Source organism: Belonocnema kinseyi, chromosome 1 (assembly GCF_010883055.1).
Source record: "Belonocnema kinseyi isolate 2016_QV_RU_SX_M_011 chromosome 1, B_treatae_v1, whole genome shotgun sequence".
Lineage (NCBI taxonomy): Eukaryota > Metazoa > Arthropoda > Insecta > Hymenoptera > Cynipidae > Belonocnema > Belonocnema kinseyi.
This window is the reverse complement of record NC_046657.1, coordinates 139,538,098-139,547,287: the sequence shown is the minus strand read 5'-3', so window position 1 is coordinate 139,547,287 and position 9,190 is coordinate 139,538,098.

Below are 9,190 nucleotides of genomic sequence, written 5' to 3'. Positions count from 1 at the left end.
AAAAATAGTATAAAAATGGATTGTACGTGCAAACTTACTTAACAAGCATATGGTAGATGATCACTTTCTTTCTCCAGTTAGTTATAAATAATAGGAAAGACTGGGCCTCAGCTCAATTTTTGTTTATATTGTGCGGAAACTTTGTACTCTCCAAAAAACTCAATTATGTGTTTTTTCAAATTATATATGTTTATTTATGTTAAATTTATATATTTTTAGGGTCCCAGTACACTACATTTTCACATAGTTCCAAATATTTTTTGTTATACAAAATGGCCAACAAATTTAATATGCTTTTCTTCATAACTTTATTTTGTTATTAAGAATTGACGATGAAGATACTATGCATGCCTAACCCCAATCACCCCTAACTAAAAACTAATTTGTCCATTTTAACTCATGGTTAAAGCAATCGAGATATAAAAAAATTATCTACGCCAAAACCTCTTAACTCTGGTCTTCGTTACTACGGTCTCGTGGTGCACATAGTCACACTCGGGATATCGGCACCTCCGTGGACCGATGCCATTTCAGTGGAGTGCAGGCGCCCGCAATAGGTAGGTACAACATCGCCTCGTATACCTGATTTATATCTACGCCGAAATTTCGCAAATCAGTACAGAGCCCTGAGCTGTACGGAGTTAAGAGGTTCTGGTGTACTTGCAATACCCAAACATAAATTTTAGTTTCGCATCGATAGTGGCATTGGTTCGAAAGATAGAAGCGGTACTCATTCACTACTGGGAGCCATACTGCATCAGTACTGTCTCACAAAAATAATGGTACAAGGCTAATACTACTCATACTGATTTGAACCCCAGATAAGTTACCATTATGACAAATGCCAGTACCGGAAATTGTACAGGTGCAGTACCACGATTTCTTCCATTTTTAAACGGTACTTATTTTTAATTTAAAATTTACATTACTCATGAAAAATAAGGGACTTTGAAAAATACAAGAAGATTGTTATCGCAACGAACTGTTCAATTTCAAATTTTTTGAGTAAAAGGCAATAAAAATACAATATATTAAGAAAAGAAGCACTGCAAATTTTACGAGGGGTACAATCGTGCACGTAGCAACTATGCACGTGCTCAACTGTGCACGTCGATGGCCGGTGGTACATCTGTACAATTTGTGAGCCACTGGTAGAAGTGTGCACCGGCCCAACTGAACACGTGGAAGATTAGACCTACACAGATTGGATACTCCTGACTGTGGACGTCGCATTTATACGTACACAGATGTTACTCTACCAATTGTACACGTGTACGTATTTCCTAATATGATCATATTTTCAATTTACGTGAACAGCTTATACCAACACAAATGTGCACCTCTCCATTTATACGATTAGATTTTCAATTGATAATCCCTCTTGTTCATATGTGATACTCCCAACTGTACACGTCTCAATTAATAAAAATATATTTCTCATCTAAAAGTCCACGTGCACAGATGATACTCTCCCGACTCTACGCCTTCTTAATTATTAGGATCTGATTTTCAACTCACAAGTCCTGCACAGTTAGGAGGGTACCTTCTGTGCGCTTGGACTTTTGAGTTGAGAATCTGATTGTACTGATTGAGATGTGTCCACTTGGGAGGGTAGCATCTGTGCTCGTGAACATGAAAGTTGAAAATCTGAACGTAGTTCATAAGACATGCACAGTTTAAACGGCAAAATCTGTGCACGTGGACCTGTAAGTTGAAAATGGGATCGTAATAATTTGGATGTGCACAGTTAAAAGGGTTCAACCTGTGCACGTGCACTTGTGAGTTGATAATCTGATCGTATCATTTTAGATATAGACTTTCAAGAGGGCACTATCTCTGCACGTGGAATTATGAGTTGAAACTCTGGTCGTATTAATTGAGACGGCATAGTAAGAAGTATCACATTTACGAACGTGGACTTGTAAGTTGAAAACCTGATCATATTAACTGAGACTAACATAGTTGGGAGGGCACTTTTTGTACACGTCGACTTGTGAGTGAAAAATCCGTTCCTATTAATTGAGACATGCACATTTAGGAAGGTCCTATCTGTGCACGTGAACTTATGAGTGCAAAATATGAAATTATCAATTGAGACGTGCACAGGCGGGAGTGTACTATCTGTGTATGTGAACTGTTTGCAAACTACTATCTGTGCATATCTAAATGTAGATGTGCATAGTTGCAAGTGCCCTATATGGGCAACGTGCACAGTTGGACTAGCGCACTCTTCTTCCGTGCACAGTTGTTCGTCAACACAAATTTTTCAACTATTAGGACTCTCAATTAGATTTTTAAATATAAAATTATTAAAATTATTAGATTTTCATTTTTATTGCTTGACTATTCAGGTTTAGAATTTTGAATTAAACAATTCGGAACAATTTGAATTTTAACTAAACATTGTAAATCCTTTAATTAAAAATCATAGAACGCGTGATTGTGAAGCACGATGTTGTAAATTGATATGTCTTTACGTATAAAGAGACTTAATTTTTCAAATTGCACATTTTTGAATGATTTAAATTTATAGTAAAAATATTCAATCTTTCAATGTGATACAAATTTTATTAATATCATTCATTCAAAATCACAGAGTATTATTGATTCTACCTGGTAAACACTGCTTTCAAATTATCTTAGAAGCGGAAGCCGCAATAATGATTATAATTTCGCTCTAGGGTAGAATGAAAATGCTTATGTTAATCGAATCGTTTCAGCTAAAAAGATTTCCACTCCGCCCTAATGCTCGTTGAAAGTGCAATAAATTATATGAGTAATTCGAATGATAGAAGAAAAAACCTTACATTTTCTTATGTGCATCACATTTTTTACTTTGCATAGATATTTTAGGGAATAAATATAGTTGATTCAGAGTTGTAATTACGTTGGGTCTCAATGCAGAGGCCTTATATCACTATATGCTATAAACCAATTAATAAATATCAACTTTCTGCGGAAAATAACTACACCAATGGATTCTCTGTGGAACGTTACTGATGTGTTACATGATCACTTTCTTTCCCCAGTTAGTCCTAACAAAATAATAATCAATTGATGTTTGCCGCTACCTGCTTAAGCCAATGGTTAAACCAATAGGGATACCAAAAAGGAAGTAATGAGATTCTAGCAGTGCTACTGACTAGCAATACTTTTTGGCATAAAAAGTAATATTATGCTAAGAATAACCTCGCCATGTATTAAATTTGTTATTTCTTGTCCATATTAGTTATAAAAAAATAATAACCATGAACCAGACTACACTTTCCTTAAGGACTTTGACGCGCTGAGTCCGAATCTGTCCTCAGAATTGCTCAAAGCTTGATTTTTCTCGAGATATCCTAACCTGAAAGTGTAGAAAAGGCTGGTTTTCACTGTAATAGAGGTTAGATTACATAGCTTTTTGCTAATGACCTAGAAGCCAGTTTATACTTTTCTGAAGGGGTGGACGCGCTAAATCCGAATTTGATCTCGAATCTTTCTTCAGAGTTTCCAAATTCAATATGGCGGATCCAATATGGCGGCTACAGCTAACGCACTTCATAGCGAGTTCCTAAAAATTCCGAAAAGTGCTTGAAAATGTTTACTCGCTGGTTTTTGGAATCGCTGATCTCGAATCTGCGACTGTGAAGTGTGGCAGCTGTAGCCGACATAATAAATTTGCTATCATCAATTAGGTAATTTTCACCACAGTTTCGAGGATAGTATCCCCAAAATCTTTAGTCTGTTTGACTAGATTTTACAACAAAAGTCAGGCCGCCGTGTAATCTTGTCTCCAATATCGCGAGAAACAGCATTTTCTGAACTTTTATGTTAGAATATCTAAAGAAAAACCAGGATTTGAGCAATTCTGGGGCCAGATTCGGATTCAGCGATTTAAAGCCCTTCAGAAAAGTATTGTCTGGTTTCTGGAACATTAGCAAAAAGTCGTGTAACATAACCCCCAATACAGAAAAAAAATGCATTTTCTGCACTTTTAGGTCAGGATATCTCGAAAAAAACCAGACTTTGAGCAATTGCGAGGCCAGAATCGGATTCAGCGCGTCAAAATTCTTCAGAAAAGTATAGCCTAGTTTCTGTGTTAAAATTCTTATCGGTTATAATTAGTCACGTTAAATTCATTGGTGTAGTTATTTTTAACTTAAGGCCACGTGACTAGTAGGTTTAGTCCCAAATTTTAATAATCATCAAAAAAGCAAAACAAAATTATTCTTTAAAGTACTTTTTTCATAATTATAAAAATTTAGGACCAGTCCCACCTTTCTTAGTGCTTCTTATTTAGTATTCCAAATTTTCAACTCGATGTAGCGCTTTTTATGAAAATAAGTTAAAAAATAAAAAAAAGTATAGGTAAGGTGGATATCTGGTCACGTGACCAACTCATCACATGGCCTTAAGGCTAATACCGATTAGTTCTTGCTTGTAATAAATTTAAGTATAATGTAATAAATATAGGCCCCAGGACACTTGTGCAAAGTTTCATGGGTTCAGCACAGAATTCAAGGTCGTAAACAAAGATGTTTGTCAAGCATATAAAGGGACCTTATGGCCGACTCTAGTTTTGGATATTTTTGCTTCCTTCAAAGTCAGGATCAAAATCAGTATTTTCAGATTTAAGCACTATACTTTTATTCAGAAAAAAATAGGAGAGTGTATATTTCATGTTTAAAGAAAAAAATAAAACACATGCCTCGTCAACTTTATATGCCTTTTTTCTCTAAAAGCGGGTTTTCTAAGTTTTAACTTTAAAATTGCCTCAGCGACTTGCTTTATAACTTAAAGAGGTTCGAGTTGGGCTTACAATTCCAGGATTTTATCCGGCTGTATGAACTTGTACGTAACATCATACAGACCATAAGCCTCCTTTTCATACGGACGCATGCATTTTGAGTATTGATTGAATTGAACTTTTTTCTGGGAGTCTTTTCTTTTAAAGTAACACACATTTCCAAGAGTACATTGCATTTCTCAAACTTGGCAACTTTTAAATCGTCCAAATGTATAGTCTTGAAAACTTAATCATCAATATATAAACATAAATCCTATTATGCTTGATCCAGGTATTATGATATTTTTTTAAATATGTAGCTATCAGGAAGATTGTTTTGAATTAAAGGCAAACAAAATTATCTCGTGTCCTGATTGGCTTACATTTAATTGTGCCAATCATGGATTTGGAACCAGTCCTTTAAAATCGAAGATCTATCTTTTATAGTCGTTAAAGTTATTTTAATACATTTCTTTGGATTTTATAAAATGTCAAAGCAGTGAATAATGAAATTAACCATTATTTGTTTTAAAACAAATAAAAAGGCACTGTTTACACGTAACAAAAAAACCGGCTATTCGTACCGACATTTTAGTGCAAATAGCCCCGTTTGCACTTCCACCTGGTCTTACCGATATAAAATGAGGCGTACACTGAAATTTTGGTACACGTAGCCACGGCCAAATACAAATAACAAGATATTTTTTCATTTACAACAAGACAGAATACGAAAATTCATGAAACATTTTTAAAGACCATAAAGCAGTAGAAGGAGGGATGTATGCCGCCTTGTTAGATACTAGAGATGGGACAAGCAGTACTTCGGCTACTGCTTGCCCTCTAGCAGGCAGGTCCTCCTGCTTGCTGGACCCGAGTTTTAAACTTCGGATCCTGCTCTCTCCGGCCGCCGGAGGAAGCAGTAGGCAGTAACTTCGGCCGGATTTCTACTGCGTTTTTTCTCCTACTGCAAATTTCGGCGTCAAGTACCTGAAGCCCTAAACCCTTTTTTTTCTGCGTCTTCTGACTTTTTTTTCGAACGCTTTATTTATTTTTCCTATTGCGTTCAGAAAATGAGAATTCAATGTCAACAATTCAATATTGAGAAAATGAGAATTTAAAAAATTTTTAATAATGAAATTACATTGACTTTTAATTTTCGAGGTGATTCCTAAATTAAATATAAATTATTTATTTTATTTAGATAATAAAATAACATACGAAACATGTGTGTAGTGGATAAAATCTGTTATATTCTAAATAATTATCTCAATGTTTTCCTCAAAATTATTTAGTAATAAATAGTAGCGAATTTAGATTCACATATAACTCACAGGTGTGTCTTTCTCTATATGTACTGTGCTAAACAGTACTATTGATGAAAATCGGATCATATCTTCAATGCCAGTTGAGATTTCTTGTAATTTCGCATGCACATTAAGATTTACTTAATTAATGGAAATATTAACCGATTTTCATCCACTTTTTTCATTTTCTTAACTTAAAAAAATAAAATAGAATACAATTATTTTTCTGATTTTATAGTATATAGAAAGAATATTTTAACCAGCTTAAAAGGTTTAAAAAATGCAATTTGTTTGGACAATTATTTTTACAAGCATGTTTTTAAAATCGCATTTTCTGAATTAAACATAATATTTAATGCTTTCGAGGTGTAGTCAATTCTGTTCAGAATGGCCTGTCATTTTTTAAACAATTTTTATTTGTCCAGGCAGATCCAGTTTTGTGAGTACTTTTAGCAAGTACTGGTTTTGTTCCTCATTTCTCGTTATGAAACTATCTAAGTCCAAAATTTCAAATATTGAAGTTACAAGAAGAGAAGCGTTTGCCAAAATAACAATCTTCGAAACAAATTTTAATTAACAGCTAAGATATCGAAAGTTAGAGCAATTTATTTAATAAAATTTGTTCTCATTTGTGCCGTAAACGGTTTTTTGAAAAATAAAAAATTACGAGCACAATTGTTGAAAAAAGTTTTGTTTTTTTCTCGATCTGCAACTTCTTACTATAGCAAAAAGAAAGGTTGTGCTAGGCGGCTCGAAGTATACACATTTTCGTGCAGGAAATAAAAATTATAAAAAATTGTTTTAAAAAAACCAAAATCCAAAAAAATTTATTATTTTTAAAAATGTGGAAAAACTAAAACTTGTGCTGAGTTGTGCTCGAAAAATGGAGACATCACCTTTAAAAAAATTACCTGAGATCCACAGTTCTCGTATTAAACCTCAACATTTAAAACTCAAAAAAACATAAAAGATCCAAAAATAGTCAAATTTTGTCAAACTAAAAGTTTTACTGAGTTGTGCTCGGAAAATGCAGTCGTTATTTTGTATAACAAAAGTGCGTGAGATCAACATTTCTCATATTAAAACTCAAAAAATAAAACTCAAAACAAGTACAAAGCCCACATAATTATTATTAATTAATTAATATTAATTATTATTAATTTTTGTTTGTTCAAATTTGTGTTTTTCTTCTTTTTTTAATTTTTATATTTTGGGTTTTAATATGACAACTTTTTTTGTTACGTAATTATATTAGAGAGAATAAAGACTGCATTTATCGAGCACAACACAGCACAAGTTTAATTTTTTCAAAATTTGACTATTTTGAATCTTTTATGACTTTTCAGTTTTACATTTTGAGTCTTAATGCGAGAACTGTTGATCTCGCGTAATTTTGTTAGAGGGAATAAAGACTGCAGTTGCCAAGCACGACTCAGTACAAGTTTTAATTTTAAGTTTTAATTTTGTACAAAATGTTTAAATTTTCAACAGAACAGAAGCATTTTTAATTAAAAACGATGATTTTTCCACAAAATTGTATAATTTTCAAACAAAAACTTACGTTTGTATTTAAGAAAGATAAATGTGTTTTAAAACCGATGAATTAAAAAAACACTAACAAAATTGTAAAATTTTTATCCAAACAAGATTTCAGTTCATTCTCTATGACCCAACTAAGAATTGTAAATAATAAGTTAACTTTCTGCTACGGAGTCAAATTTTTAGACAAAAAGCATGACTTTTTAAAAAGAATGTTAAAGTTTAAACCAAACAGTTGCTCTTATGTATAAGAAAAAGAAAAATTTTACTAAAACAGGTGAATTTTGAAATCCAAAAGACAAATTTCCAAGGAAAGGGTTGAATTTTCATCGAAAAAGATTTTAATTCTCTTTTCAAGACAAAAATAAAAATTATAACCAAAAAGTAAATTTTCTAGGAAATAGTTTAGTTTTTAACAAAATGTTGCAGTTTTATCTAAGAAAGATGCAATATTTATAATATAAAATAAGATCTTTTAATTAAAAAAGACAAATTTTCAGAAGAAATAGTTTTCATCCAAAAAAGATTTCAGTCGACTTTATCTGCAGGAAAATTAGAATTTTAAACGAAAGGTTAATGTTCTACGAAAATAGTTGAATTTTTAATTCAATAAGCTGCATTTTTTTACAAAATAATTTCATTTGCAACCGAAAGGGATAACCCTTTGAAAAAATTCATAAATTTTTAACCAAATAATACAATTTATAACTAAAAAGATGATCTTCAGGAGAAAGTTTGTGTGAATTTGCAAAAATTACGTACATGAGTGAAGGACCCACACCCTCTTATAACTACTTATCCCTTTCTTTTCATCGTAACACGATATTTTTGAAGACCAATCTATTCTCTTACACTAACCCACACCTCTGCATAACTGGAAATGGAAATCGGTTATAACATCAATTTGAAGTTTCCCCCTTGTTCAAAATTCAGCTGTAAAAATACACTTTTTTATTTAAAAAATAAATTACTTTCTTCTTTTGAGCAATAGAAATAGCACTTACAGACGCAGTTTTGATATTGTTCATTATTGTGTTTCTTATATATAAAGACTCCAATATATTCTAAACATGTATACATTGAACAATAGAATTTAAAGAATTATCATTTTTAATTTCAGGTTAATACTTGATGCCGTTGTCAATGTTACTGTCACATGATATCAGGATTAAACCTATGGAGAATAGTCATAAGGAGACCAAACTCACACATGTGCAAAATCACACCTACGTACAGTTCAAAACTTCCCGAGCGTGTCGCGCCAACCGCACTTAAAAAATATGGCTGCCGATGTGAACGCGAGTCAAATGTAAATAAATAATGATTAAACAATTAATAGTTTGTGAATAAAGGAATGCTACCTACCTTTCCATTGCGAATAATTTTTTATTCCACAAACATTTCAAAAATCCTGTCTGATTATAAATCATTTATTTGTTTAAGCGACCTGTCAAAACAAAACAATGGAGGCGGCCATTTTTTTTAAAGTGCGGTTGGCACGCCACGTTCGGAAAGTTTTGAACTATACGTAAGCGTGATTTTACACATGTGTATGTGCGTACTTCTGGCAACAGAAAAG